Here is a 15,041-nt window from a genome sequence, read left to right as displayed (position 1 = left end):
AGAATTAGAGAAGGGGAGAGGACAGGAAAGAAGGGAAAATGTCCAACATTTGTTTTTATTTTCCAGTCTTAATATATTTAGTACAATGAGAGGACTCCCAAGGTCCCTTCCCTCCCAGAATGCTCATGCTGATCAGAACTGGGCAGGCTTATGGTGGGTAACCAGGTTTCTTTTCTTATTCAACACAAAATACACTGATCATCTGATGAAACTGATATATTGTCAACACTTAATATAGGTTATTTTGATGGATTAAATTTAGGTGACACACAGATGAAAGAGTAATTAATATAGTCTTACTCTGAGACCCTGGGCTCCATCCCTGATGCCACAGAAGAAAGAGAACCTTTGTAAGAGCTTTAGAAGCATGGAGGATGGCATCAAAGGTGGTCTTTTGGTGTTTTCTTAAATAAACAAAAATTTACCAGAAATGCCTAATGTCTGTCTGTCTGTCTATCTAAGCAGGGTCTTGGTGCATAGTTCAGTCAAGACTCAATCTAAGCACCCTCTTTCCTTTCTGTTCTTTTAGTTACTCATTTAATGTTTTTTTTTTCTTATTGCAGAATATTTCCAGATATATCTGTCAGCAAAATCAAGATAGGTTTGGTGTATTCAACTCTTTAAAAGTTTGGGAGTCCCCTCTAATTTCAAGAAGAAAAGTTTTTAAACTTAGCTACAGAATTATATAGCGATCTAGTTAAAATATCTTCCTTTGTTAAGTTTTTCAAAAACTAATGACCATATATTTACACTGCTAGACTTCACCCAGAACTTTCGAATAGCCTCGTGGTAGTGTGGGGCACATAACTAATATTTTGTTGTCTTTGCATAAGCAACAGATATGAAAAATAAAAGGCAATGTAGAAGTGCCTGCTATTAATAAACTCTCTGGCCAGTTGCAAATAGACAGGTATAGAAGTTAGTGTAGTGAGTTAGATTGAAGTTTGCATGATACTCACATGAGAGAAGAAGGTTATCTTAATGAAAGCACTGTAAACAGCACTGTGGCAAAGTAAGTAAAACATGAAGGTGGAGATACTGTAGCCCAAGATGTAAGATTTGCTAACTATAATTCAACTATTTCTACCAAACAACAATGGAAAAACAATGTGTCATCGAGCATTACAGAGAAACCCAGAGAACAGGAGTTTCAACTTGAGAAAAAATATGTTTTCAAAGATTTCCAAATAGTGATACAGGATGTTAGATAAGAAGAAAGACAATAAGAGGCCATCTGAAGTCAACACCTCCAGTATCATTTGAGAAACATGCACATTTCTCTCAGCTTCTTTGTTACACATGGCCTGATCATCCATGGCATATAACATTAGTCTCATGTAGCAAATGAATTCCACTAAGTTGACATGCTAACATCTTCTGGCACATATTGACTTTGAATGGTTACTAAGCTCCTGACAAGTGTCTTGGTTAATGGCTGATCTTGTCTCTTTGAAGGAGACAACAGTCACTTCCTTTATTCAGACAAGTGTAAAGTCTGGTTTCTGTAAGGAAGAAACTCTGCTTTCCAACCTGAAGAAGAGCAGCCTAAAGTCAGAGGACATATGATGGACATGGAGACTTGATTTAAAAAAATGGGAGGGGAAAAGAAGACAGAAAGAAAATAAGAGGAATAGCTATGACGAGATATGAACTAACCTTCTAAGGTCCCTTCTCTTATGCAGTGGCTACCAGATTGCTAATTCTGTTCAGTGAGTTCTCCCAACAAGCCTCTTTTCCTTCCTTGGGAAGCCTCCCACCATGCAATAGGCCAAGGACCCCAGTGTTGAGCTTGACACTTAACTTCTCAGAAATCTTAGCTTTTTTCTTCTTCCCTGTTCAGTCTCCTGCTACCAGAAACTGCCCAGATGTGTGGATTGCCTGTCATGTTGTTTTCTCTAATTCCAGTAATGTTTGTGAATGTGTCTGCAATGTTAAGTTGTAATTGTCAATTTCACGCAATCTAATGTAACCTGGGAAGAGTTCCATGGGAGACTGTCTAGATGAGGTTGGCTTGTGGGCATGTCTGTGGGAGACTGTCTTGTTTGTATTAATTGAAGTGGGAAACCCTGTCGACCATGTGCAGAGAGGAGACTGAGTAGAGAGGTACATTCATCTCTCTCTGCTCTTGAATGGGGATGTGATATGAATAGCTACTTAAAGTTCTTGTTGATTTGACCTCCCTACTGTGGTGGTATATCACCTGGAATTGTGAGCTAAAATACATGCCTTATCCTCTAAAGTACTTGTCTGTCTACATGTATGTACTTGTATGTACATTTTGTCAGAGCAAAAGTAAGAAAATTAATACATCTTTTGAGGCACCAAGAATTTGGACTCATTGTCTTTATGACCACAATAACGTGATAGTGGAATTCCTACTTGCTGTTGCCAAGTCATATAATATTATTGCTTTTTGTGAAAGCACAAATCTAAAATAAACAGTGATGCCAATGAAGATTTCACCTACATCATAATTTGTATTTCAAACACAAACTAGTCTGTATATGTTCACTTAAAGCATCTGAGTATTGAAATAATAATAAAAACACTCTTAAAAACACACCTGGTACAATTACAAATTTAAAATTCACGTTTTTACTTTAACAGAAAACCTATGAAAAGAAAGAATCTGAAGTTCCTGGTATGCTAAATGTACTTTAAAAAAAAATAAAGGCTCATTATATATAGAAAAAAAATCAAGTTCCTGTCTAGGTTATTGTTAAATTCTCTTACCAAAAACCTACAAAGGGAATCCCTATCCCTTGTGACAAAAGAATAGTGGAAATTTCATGTGAGATTTCAGTGATTAAGAGCACTAGCTTCTCTTCCAGTGGATTCGGGTTCTGTTCCCAGAAGCTCACAACCATCTGTAACTCCAATCCCAGGAGATCTAATATCCTCTCCTGGTCTCTGTGAGCACTGCACATACTTGGTGCACAGAAGCAGTCAAAACAACAAATTCAAAGTAAATAAATCATCAAAAAATTTAAAATAGCACACACCATTAATCCCAGCACTCAGAGGCAGAGGCAGGCAAATCTCTGTGAGTTCGAGGCTAGCCTGGTCTACATGGCAAGTTCTGGGACAGGCTCTCTGTCTCAACAAACAAACAAACAAACAAACAAACAAACAAACAAAAAGAATAAATACAGAATCAATATTCAGATAAAAAAGAGAGAAATAATTTACTTCTATCAGAATGGATTTTGAAAAACATTTTATTGTCTTTATTCTCATGAATTCTAACTATTTGAAAAGTACAAAAATATTTTTCTTTTAGTATATGATTATATTGCAATAAATAAATTTTAGAAAATGTGAAATGAATTCTTGGGTTAAAGGGAAACAGTGGTAATGAGTCATTATAGGCAGGCAATATTTAGACTATCATTGCTATAAAACTAATAGCTTTTCAGATATAAAGATTAATTTATCAGAGATTTCTGGGAAGGCAAGAAATATATTCCTAGAATATCTATATTAAATCTGGGATATTTAATTCTATCAGAGATACTACTCTGATAAAATATTTTGACTTCAGTATATAAAAATAATGAGTAAGAATGAATTTTTTTTTCAGGAGGAAAGGGAATCAGTTAAATGTGCTGAAGAAAAAAATTATCAGATTTGTTTTATTTAAGTGATGCATGATAATAATAGTATCAAATATTGTTATAAATAAAAATCACTGATATTGACTGGTTGTGTCATTTTAAGTTTGGAAATAGAACAAAATGGGTGTTTTGGCTTCAGACCTTCCCATTGGGCTTTGTGTAATATTTAGAATGAGTTCTTTTGTGAAGAGGAAGGTAGTAAAAATGCAAACAGGTAACTGTGTCAAGATTTTTGTTTCTCTGAGATAATCATACTCAAAGGTTAAATTAGCTAAAATGTGTGCAAAGCAAACAATACAGCATGTGCAGTTCAATAGCAACAGTAAACACTGAATTTTAATACAACTCTAAGGAGTTTTATATGTAGTGTTATAATATGAGAAAGGTAATAGTTATTTGGATAGAGAGCAAGGGGAGTTGCTACAGTTTAGTGTTGACTGAAAAAGTAGCAGTGCTTGCCAAAGAGATGGAGTCAAACAGGGAATTGAGACAGGTCTTCCCTCTTTTTTGCAACATTGGGATATTTATGCAATCTCTGGACTTCACTTTGTCCAAATATTAAATATGGGATCAGAAATTACACTACAAGTGCTGTGTGAAACTGTTGCTGTGAAATACTTAAAAAATTACTTGATGCATGGTAACAGGATTAAAAGACAAGGCTAGAGCCCATCATCATATTCAGCAGATGGTGAACTGTAAGACCTGGAACAACCAGACTCTAATTACCAGTCGGAGGAATGGAACCTAAGTCAAATCTCTGGCCCTAGGTGGAGACTTTTAAAGACCCGTGGAGGGCATGGACCCTCACGCCCCGACTCAAGAAAGGCGGCCTCCCCAAATCACTCACGAGAAGCGGTCTTGATGCAAAAGCATGAGGTCTTTTATATTCCAGAGCACTGGGGTCCACAGCCATACTCCACGTGGGGTAGAGGACTGGGAACCTGGGTACAGGGTTCAGACAGCTTTTATAGGGTTACTACAAAGCCCACACATCACAAACCAATCATCTCATAACATCAAGTGCAGACCAATCAATTTGGACTATCCAAACCTACACTTTGCTCAGGAAGTCTGCTTTCGCTAGGGCTTCTGGGTAGTGTGGCACGGCTTATTTCCTGTTCTCATTCACTCACAGGTGCTGTCCATAAACTGCCCTGTCGTAAACAGTCAAGAATGACCTTTTGCCTACTCACTGCTAGGGGGCAGAGTCTAGGGAAAATTAGGCTAAATTTTTCCATCCTTACAATGTCACACCCGGAACTGTCTGGAAATGAGAAATGAGTTAGCTCCCACATGAAGTAAGAACAGGGTCTGCAGCAAATAAAGAGCTAGAGGTAGATGTATAGAAAGTGACTTAATCAAGAGCCAACGAAACAAGTGAAGGAAGAACGGAGAGAGTGGATGAAGATGTATATGACATGTGATCACTCCTGATGCAACAAGGGATGCATGGCTCCTTTGCTGAAGGGCTGGGGGCGGGGGATGCTTGCAAAATGACTAATTTCAATTTAAAATTATCTCAGTATCAATTCAGTTCCTACCTTAGTCTCATAAAAGGCACTAACTTAGGAAGTGAAGTGGTATTCCTCTTTGGGGACCCCTCCTTTCAGGAGTTCTTTCCTGTTTTTCTTTAACAAATCTGTATTAGCTCTGCTTGCTCCTTTGTTGGATGTTCTCTTGCTGTGAGACAATGAGAGCCTCTGGTAGCTACAGGAACCCAACCGAGTCTGTTAAATGGTCTCAAGAATTTATTACTCACTGCCATGATCCAGCTGCTATGTCCTGCTGTTCTGCCCAGGGAATGTGGGGTCCAACCATAGGAATTAGAAAGCCAGAGAGCACTACCCTGTCCCCTCAGTTTTTAAGCTGTCAAGTAAGCAGGCAAACCATGCCCATTAGCCAAACAGATGGAAATTCCACAACTACTGGCTCTCAGGAGGTAGTTTTGTTGACTGCTGGACTCCTGACATTCTAGTTTCCCAAGTTCAAGTACCCCAAGTGTAGAGAAAAAGCCTAGCCACTCTCAAAGAATCCACAGTAGGTCTCCCGTGGATAACTCAATCAACTGGGTTCAAGGAGTCCAGAATCTTACAAGATTCCAGTATAGCAAGAAACTTCCAAAGAAAGGGCAAGATATTGCCTCCTTCTATAAAGGTCAAACTGTACCAGAATCCATTCTAATAACCCAAACAAGCTATGCTTAGACACCCATCCTTAATAGTCCAACTGAAGGCACAAGTAATAGTGAAAATAATAGAGATGTATTCAATATGGCCACTTTGGGAAGAAGACCAAGGAGATCTAGTGCAAAGCCTCCAACCCCGCCAAGTCTGTCCATGTTGTTGTTAAATGAAACTTAGAGACTAAGAGTTAAACAAAACTGAGAGGTCAGCCATTTTCTTCTTCTAGCTTTAGTGTCCTGGGGAAATTGAAAGAACTTTGGGTTCATTGTCTCAATACTTTAATGACTAAAAGGAATTGGGGTCCATTGTCTCAGTAGTCTAATGACTAAAAGAAGGAGCACCAATGTATCACTGAAATGTCTCTATTCATGCCAGGATGCTTATATAAGCAAACAGGTCCATGAAACACTTGGATAGGAAACCCCTACCCACAGCAAAGCTGTCCATTCTGCACATTTTAGAAAGTATATAAAACCATTCTAAATTGTAGATTTGTATCTCTATTTTTTTGGTCATGGTCAACCCTCAAGAAAGCCCTAAAATCTTATAAAAACTTCCTCACTTCCCTATCATCTACAGTATGCTACGTTTCATTTAAATTCTTATGACAGAGATCAGAAGGATCAGGTTGTCAAGGGGAGTCTAGATAAGATTCTAGCAACAATCGGTCCATGGACAGCAAACTTGTCATTCATGTACTTTGCATTGCTCTTGTCTGATGTCATATAAATGAAAGACTGCATCCATACCTACTACATTCTAAGCACTTCATAGAACTAAAATTGGATTTTAGTTTTCTTAGATAATGACAGGTTCATAACTATAAACAATAAGAAATGTCTCTTCTTGAGGCTTTGGACTTTGTTAAGGATCACAGTTGTTCTTTTGTTACAATTTTCACCTAGTAGAACACAAACAGGGAACTCAGCGTGCCCACATGGAGTTTATTGGTGGAGGGGAGAGAAAGGGGGGTAGCTGGTGGCCAACGGAAAGCAGGAGAGAGAGAAGAGAAAGCAAGAGAGAGAGAGAGAGAGAGAGAGAGAGAGAGAGAGAGAGAGAGAGAGAGGTGTGCTTGTGTGCTTGCTTTAGAAGGGAAACTTGTGCATGTGTAACTGAGTCCTCTGCACAGCCAGGTAATGAGTGACATAGCGATGACATGACATGGCCATGAGTGTCCTGCCCATGGTCAGGGGGTGGGGTCAGCAGACTGTTGGTTTCCAAAAACAGTGGCCTAGAAATGTACTCTCTAAGAGTTTCAATGTTTTATCAATATTTAAAGACTTTTAGAAATGAAGTTGCTTGAAGTCTACCTCTGAGTTTCATCAGATCAAAGTTTTGTCATTATTTGTGCCACTCTGTGATGTGCCATGCCTTTCTTCCTTCACTTCAATATCAGTTAATCATCAACTAGGCAGCCTGCAATTCTTCCCCATTAGATGGGATCTTGCTGGATGGGAGTAAAAGCGTTTTTGACATCTTGTCCGTACATTTGCTTTTCCTAGTGATTTACTCTATTGTGTTACCCATTGTCCTGTCATTTGTGGCTCCCTGATCACAATCCCTCAGCAGCACAATGAAGCTAACCTCTTCCTTGTAAAGAAAGTACTATACGTGTTTCTCTCTGGAGGACACACTACACGATGCATCAGGGTGGGCTCCATGACTTCCATGTCTCACAGTGCTGGAAAATGAAACAGCAGAAGGAAGCCATCATCTCTGACTCAGATTGCCAGTTACAGAGAAAGCCTCATTTCTACCCAGTAACTGAAGCAAGCAGGAACCAGGATTTGCTTCCTTTCCAGATGCCACTATGCTGCTACCTTCAAGAATTCCCTGGCCTTTGGGGCACCATGGCTTCTCACACGCCCAGATGAATCCTGGTACTATTCCCTGTGCTGGTCGCTGCTTCCCATCTTCCTAGCCTCTAAATGTCCTTAGGTACACAGGGCAAAAAACCCTACCACCTTCGTTTGTTCAAAGAACTTAGGAAACTGAAATAGTACAAGAAAATTGATTCATATATGGTTTGGCCAAAGCAAAGATGGTGGCCATCATACATTTTATGAAATGCTATAAGACAAAGACTAGAATGTACATAAATATAACTGAGAGACAGGCCAACCAGTGTTTTCCTTGGTGGAAAGGCACTTGGACCCTAGCTAGCTTCCATTTCTCAGGATGAAAACGATTTTCACTCAAGTTTGGTTGGAGGAAAATAGGGATCTTAAATTTAGGAAGAGAAAAAACTCCTCATCGATCCTGGGTCTGGCAAAATTCTTTGTTTTCCCTTCACCCCTTTGATAAGTTTAAAGTGGCAGCCCTATGTATCTTTTCTGTGGAGGTCAGGTTCAAGCTGCAGACTTCTACATTCTTGAATGCCAGGGTCACAGAAACATTAGCAATATTAGAAGGAGTGGGACACATAAGTGTAGCCTGGTAGCATGGTGGGCACTTTGGCACCATATCAAAGAAACCAATGACAGCAAAATTGAATGTAACCCTGACTAAGAGCTTTGTAGCACATATAATGGGCAAATGTGAGAGAAGGTATGTCTAAATAAATGACCCACAAATAATGGCAAACCTCCAAAGACTAACTTCATCCCCCAGTTTTCTCATCTAATAATAGCCCAGAAATTTTTGTTTGTTTGTTTGTTTGTTGTTTTGCTTTTCAAGATAGAGTTTCTCTATGTAGCTTTGGCTGTCCTAAAACTCACTTTATAGACCATGCTGGCCTCCAACTCACAGAGATCTGCCTGCGTCTGGCTCCCAAGTGCTGGGATGAAAGCCAAGAACTACCACCACCTTCTGCCTTCTGAATAACTTGTTTCTATTGCTATTACTACTACATATATGTCACTGATACAATTCCTTATCCCAGAAAAATATAAATGGGAAATCCTAGTAGATATCCTCTGGGTATATATGTGTCTATAACAAAATACATAAAAATTAATTCAAAATTGAACACATTATGATCCAGGTTGTTTCTGAGAACACTAACTTATGTAGCATTATGTGATATCATCACAGACTTCATTTTGAACAGAACAGGTGAACTTGGCACTGAAAAAAAAATGCCCTGTAAACACTCGCTTCATATTTCAGGCTATTGTTTTATGTAGTACCATTTCATATTTGAGGCTAATATTTTATGGACTGACTGTTTCATAGTAACACAATTTCTTTATAATGAAAAATATATTTTAAACAGTTTCTTATCAGCATTTCTTACCATGTAGCAAGTTAGCATGCCTTTGGATTGCACTGTTGACAGGAAGCTTGATTTGTAAAAATGAGCCCAGCACAGCTTTCCTGTGAGCATAGAAACCATGTATCTAGTCTAACAAAACTGTTGCCCATGTGGACCCTATGAAAGATGCTATCTTTCCAAGCTAAAAGTACCTCAGCAGCCCATCATGAATTAGCACAAAGGGTCTCCATGTCTGAACTTCTAACAGCACCTAGCTGAGTCAAGACAGCTAAGGATAAAGAACACCAAGCACTAATCCAAATTCTCATTCATCGGGCGTATGCCAGAACACCACCTTCACTTATAGGAAACAGGATGAGTTACACTGAAAGCCAAAAAGACAGATCAGTGAAGAAATTCCTCACATCACATATATATGTGCATGTATGTATGTATATATATGTGTGTGTATGTATTTTTGTAAATGTGTATGTATGTATATGCATGTATATACTAATGTATATATGTATATAACTCATAGATGAGAACTTAAAAAAATTAAAACAAAGAAAGTTTCTTGAGCACTGCAAGAGATAAACACCAGGTCCTATCTAAAGAAAGGCAGGGCTAACCAAAACACAGCTGACTCATCAACAGGAACTTCAAAGACAAGAAAATTTTGAAATTATGTATTTTAAGATTTGAACAGCCACAGATGTCATCCCAGACTACTACATTGTGAAAAACTATCAAGAAGAGATTTTAAAATACTGGTATTCAATTAGAACAATTATACATTATACACAAATGATGGGAGATGTTTTCTGCATATATGTTTCTCTTATTGGTTGATGAATAAAACAATGATTGACCAGTAGAGGCAGGAAGATAGGTAGGGCCAGGAGACGGGGAGAATGCTGGGGAGAGAGGCAGAGAGAAGCCCTGAGAGGGATACCATGCAGAGACCAGGAAGATAGGATGCTTCAGGCATTCTCTGGTAAAATAAGGCCATGTAGAAATATCTAGGTTAGTAGTTATGGGTTAAAAATTAAGACAGAGCTAGCCAATAAGAAGTCCTAGCCACCGGCCTATAGTGTAATTATTAATATACCTCTGTCTGCTTATTTGGGGCTGAAGGGTAGCAGGACCTGGTAGGACAGAAACCTCCATCTTTTCACAAACCTATGGGATACAATAAAAAATAGTTCTAAGAGGAAAATATGTAGTTTTAAGTGGCTACATTAGGGAATAAGACAGATTTCAAATAAATAACAATGTGCCTTCAAATCCCAGGAAAAGAAAAACAAGCCAAATTTCAAATCCTCATATTGGAAGGAATAGTTAAGAATAGGACACAGACTAATGTAATAAAAAATTTTAAAGTACAAAGAAGCAACAAAACAAAGAGTTAGTGCCTTGATAGGTTAATTGAGATCAAAGCAGTAATAAAAACTATCCTATCTAAATCTAGACCCCAAAAGAGTCACTAATGAATTCCACTAGGCCCTCAGTGAATACCAGTGCTTCTCAAACTGTTCTATAATATAGGACTGAGAAGCTGTCCTGGATCCTCTGTATAAAAGTATTGCCCTCATTCCAAAAGAGACAAAACCACAATGGAAGAAATTTACAGCCCCGAGGAACATAGATGCAAAACTTCTCAACAAGATACTTGCAATTCTGATACAGGAACACATCAAAAAAGATTTATCTTATGATCAAGTTGGCTTTATTCCAAAGATGTATGGATGGTTCAAAATATACAAATTAATAAACCCAATACATAGTATAATGGAGTCAGTGAAAGAAATCACAGATTATCTCAACAGATGCAGAAAAAGCTTTAAACAAAATCCAACACTACTTCATGATTAACCTACTGAAGAAAATGAATGTCTAAGAACACATCCCAGAAGAAATAAGGGCATCTGTGACAAATCTATTGACAACATGATAGTAAATAGAGAGAAAAACAAAAACAAACAAACAATAACAACAACAAAACCAAAAAACTCAAAGCATAGCCACAAATTCAGGAAAAGGGTGAGGCTATCATTACCACTCCTTCAACAAAATACTGGAAGTCTTACCTAGAACATTAAGGCAAGAGACATAAACAAAAAAATCAAAACAATTTAAAGGAAATGAAGTAGGCAAAGCATCTTTATTGGCAAGTGATATGATTATGTCCTTAAGAGGCTAAAGACTTTGCCAGAATACCCTTGGACCTAATAAACACTTCCAACAAAGTAACAACCTAGAAAGTTAGCATTTAAAAAATCAGTGGCCTCCTATAATCCAATAACAAATATGCTGAGGAAGAAATCATTTTTAGGGTTGTCATTTGAGAAATTTGGGCCACATCTAGACAGTCATTTCTATTCTGTGGTGATGTCACCATCTGGATTTTGTGTTCTATTCTGATTAACATCTTCCACATAAATTAATCAAAACAATTCATCACACCATTTGTAAGCATTTAATGACTAACAATCACAGAGGATTTACATATACTTCCTTTAATGACAGGCTGCTTAATCAAGATCAGTGATTCTTATTTGCAATGATACACAAAGAGATCTATTAATAAGTTCTTCTGTCACTGTTTTACAAATAAAAGAATATTTTTAGGGATATGGACACACAGAAAGGCATGCTCCTGTATCTGAAGCGCAGCTAGGGAAAGGATTTTAGGAAAGAGCTAACCTAAAATGTCTTACTCTGCTCTGGCCTCAAGAACACTTGTTATATAGTCTACTTCTAAGAAATGATGACAAAGAGCTAAGTACGGTTAAATACAGGCTATTCTAGGTGAGAAACACCATCACCTACTGGGTGCTTTTTGAAAGTTCAAGTAATCAATATGAAAGTCTCCTGTGTTGCTGGGGGTTTCTCATCCTTACAAGGCAAGTCTGCAAACAGAGCATGAATTCCATTTTTTAGAGACACACTGTTAGGATTAGCAAAATTGAAATCAGGAAGTGAATGACAAGTTCTGGAAGTGAAATTAGTTTGGGATTTACAGAGGGAGTAGTATACATTTAAATGCTAAGCTCATTAATCTGTTTCATGTAAGACTTATACTTCCCCAGTCAACTATTGAATTATTAAATACAATTTTAATGCAGTACATTGTGAATGCTCTTTAGCTTCCCTGTGACTCTTTTAAACCATCTTTAAGGATTATGACTTTGGTTTAACCCTTAATGTTGTATCATTACTGAAATGTGAACAGCTTGTTGTTAAAGTCAGATGTAGTTAGTAAAAATGCTCGGAGTAAAGAATACAGTGCACACCCAAGGAAAACATTTCTTTTCTGAATGTAACTGTAAGTAGCATCGGATTTTGCTTGTTTGCATGTTTGTTTGCTTGTCAGAATAGCTCAGCTAGAGGTAGAGCTATGAATTCAATGGTCTTCAGGTGGCAAGTGCCCAGCTCTGAATTAACCTGCTACCAGACTGTGTGAAACATATGGAGAAAGAGAAGCAACATGCAAACATCTCACTGAATGGAAGAGTACGAAATTACAAAATCAGGAGTGACTGAAGGAAACATCTGCAGGCTTTTTGATGACATGGGTATTAACTGGGTGCTGATAATGTCTGCATTTTACAGAATAGGGCATGGCTCATGTTTCATGTAATTAGATAGATAGTTAGTAACTCTTAAATACACAATGCATGCTGGAGGGCTTAAACTCTAGGTATCCATTTGCAATACTTAACAGGAGACATTTTTTTCTTCACAAGGAAATAGAACCCGTGTGGAGTAAAAGCTCTGCTAGATTCACACTTCCTCATTGCACATGAAGGAATACAGCACTTTAAAGTGCTACCGCGAGTACACAACATTGCTTGTCCTGAATTTTAGGAACGTGTGCATGTGTGGAAAAGAATGCAGACTAGAATGTCTCAAAACATCACCCACTGTGGAACTAATATAATATCCACCCTATCCATTTATTTAGCTTGAAGTTTTCAAAATTTGAGATGATAAAGAAAAACAGAGAGGGGGAAAATAAGCAAATCAAACAATGACTTCTCGACTATTGACAATTGAAGAAAAAACAAAAACAAAAATAACAAAGAAAAGAAAAACAAAAAACCCCACTCAGATTCAATCAAGGAAAGGATACACTAGTTTAACAAGTAGGACTTAACACATTTGTCCATTATTTTATGATTTCTTTTCCCTAGTCAACAGAAAAGCCAGACTCCACTTCCTTTAAAGCCACAAGAACTATGATCAAGGTTTGGCATAGAACTATTGGGAAGAAATAAAAACACAGATGAATACTAAATGAAGTATACAGCTTGCTTAATTACAGTAGGATCTAGGGATGAGTATCAGGAGAAAAGGAATTTTAAACTCTCTGCTGTCTGGGTACAAGCAAGTGCATGGAGCAAGATAATGAATAGGAATGCTAAAGATGCTAACACATGCATACACATGGACACATCAGAGAAAGGACACACGGGGACACACACACACACACACACACACACACACACACACACACACACCACAGATCATCAACTTACATATTACCACATATGATTCCAATATAATCTGCCTGTGTTATTAAGAGATAGCCTGCACAATAAGAGTCATGTAGATTGCCCCCAAACACTTGACAACTAACAGAGTAAGAGCTTCAATTCTAATATTGCAAATAGAGTCTAATCCTATAGACTTACTATTTAATTTTTATGAACATACAGTCTGTGTTTGATATAGATGACTAGAGAAGATACTTCTTAAGCAGTAATTCGTGTGCTTCTTATAATTGTGAATCAGTGTTTGTCAAAGTATGTTGTATCAATTACCTGCTTATTAATAAGAAATGTCCCTCAGCAACACCCAAGAGTAAGTAAGAGTTTCTGGAGAATACTCAAAATATCTGCATTTTAATCAGATGTCCAGGGGATATTTAGGCATCTCAGAGATGTAGAATTTCTGTAGTATGTTAAATTTAAAGTTTCCTTTACAGAGAAAATATATGGCTAGAACACTGTGTGTAGATGTGTTTTGAGGTCCATTTTTAGGCAAATGTACTCTAAAATCCATGGCCATGCATCATATAGTACCCTAGTTCTTAAAATTAGACTACACTGTGCTTCGTGTGTCCTTCAGTTTGTGTGAAAAAATGAATATACTCAATGCCTACATCTGATGGCTTTTTTCCATATTGAAATGAAAGTGGAAGTTTGAGCCAAGCATGGTACCATACACCTTTAATCCTAGCACTCTGGATGCAGAGACAGATGAATCAATTTGAGTTGGAGGGCAGCATGCTCGATAGAGTGAATTCCAGGATATCCAAAACTGTATAGAGAGACCCTGTCTCAACTAACAATAAAGAGACAGAGAGAGATGGGGGAGGGAGGAAAGCATGAGAGGGAGAAAGGAAGGAAAGGGCATTGGTGCTGAGCGATAATCTGTATACTGTAAATATGTATTGCTCGTATTGTTAATAAAAAGCTGATTGGCCAATAGCTATGCAGGAAGAGATTGGGCAAGACAGCCTGAGATAGATAGAATGCTGGGAGGAGGAAGGTCAGAGTCAGAGGGTCACCAGTCAGAGAGAAAATGAGTTCTACACCTAAAATTGTATAGAGGTGAAAGCCACAAGCCTTGGGCACCACATTGACTAATAGAAATGGGTTAAGCTGTACTAGCTAGTTAGTAACAAGCCTGAGTTGTTGACCAAGCATTTATAATTTATATTAAGCCTCTGAGTGGTAATTTGGAAAACGGCTGCCAGGACAGTAAATCTCTGCCTACACAATTTGTTATGCTGCGCTGACTAATGTTTGAGATAGTCTAACTTTTATATGGGACTCTCTTGATGAGCTATAATGATCTAACTAAATGCGCTTTAACTTCCATTTTTACCCTGATATACTTCGAACCGATCTGACATAGCTGGATGACTACAAAGACCCCCATGCTGAGGTGCCAGCCCAGTGAATCAAATTTAATAACCCAAAATGGGATTTAATAAGCCTTGACAGCAGAAACACACCATGCCAGCGAGGCAGAATGATC

At 37.9% G+C, this 15,041-nt stretch overlaps 1 protein-coding gene across 2 annotated transcripts in view; it reads right to left on the bottom strand.

Annotated features, from left to right (window-relative positions):
• The window catches only part of Cntn1 (contactin 1), a 258,096-nt gene that overhangs the window by 116,558 nt on the left and 126,497 nt on the right, over positions 1-15,041 (bottom strand). The window lies entirely within an intron of this gene.

Source organism: Phodopus roborovskii, unplaced genomic scaffold (genome assembly GCF_943737965.1).
Source record: "Phodopus roborovskii unplaced genomic scaffold, PHOROB, whole genome shotgun sequence".
Taxonomy (NCBI): Eukaryota; Metazoa; Chordata; class Mammalia; order Rodentia; family Cricetidae; genus Phodopus; species Phodopus roborovskii.
This window is presented reverse-complemented; position numbering and strand designations above follow the sequence as displayed.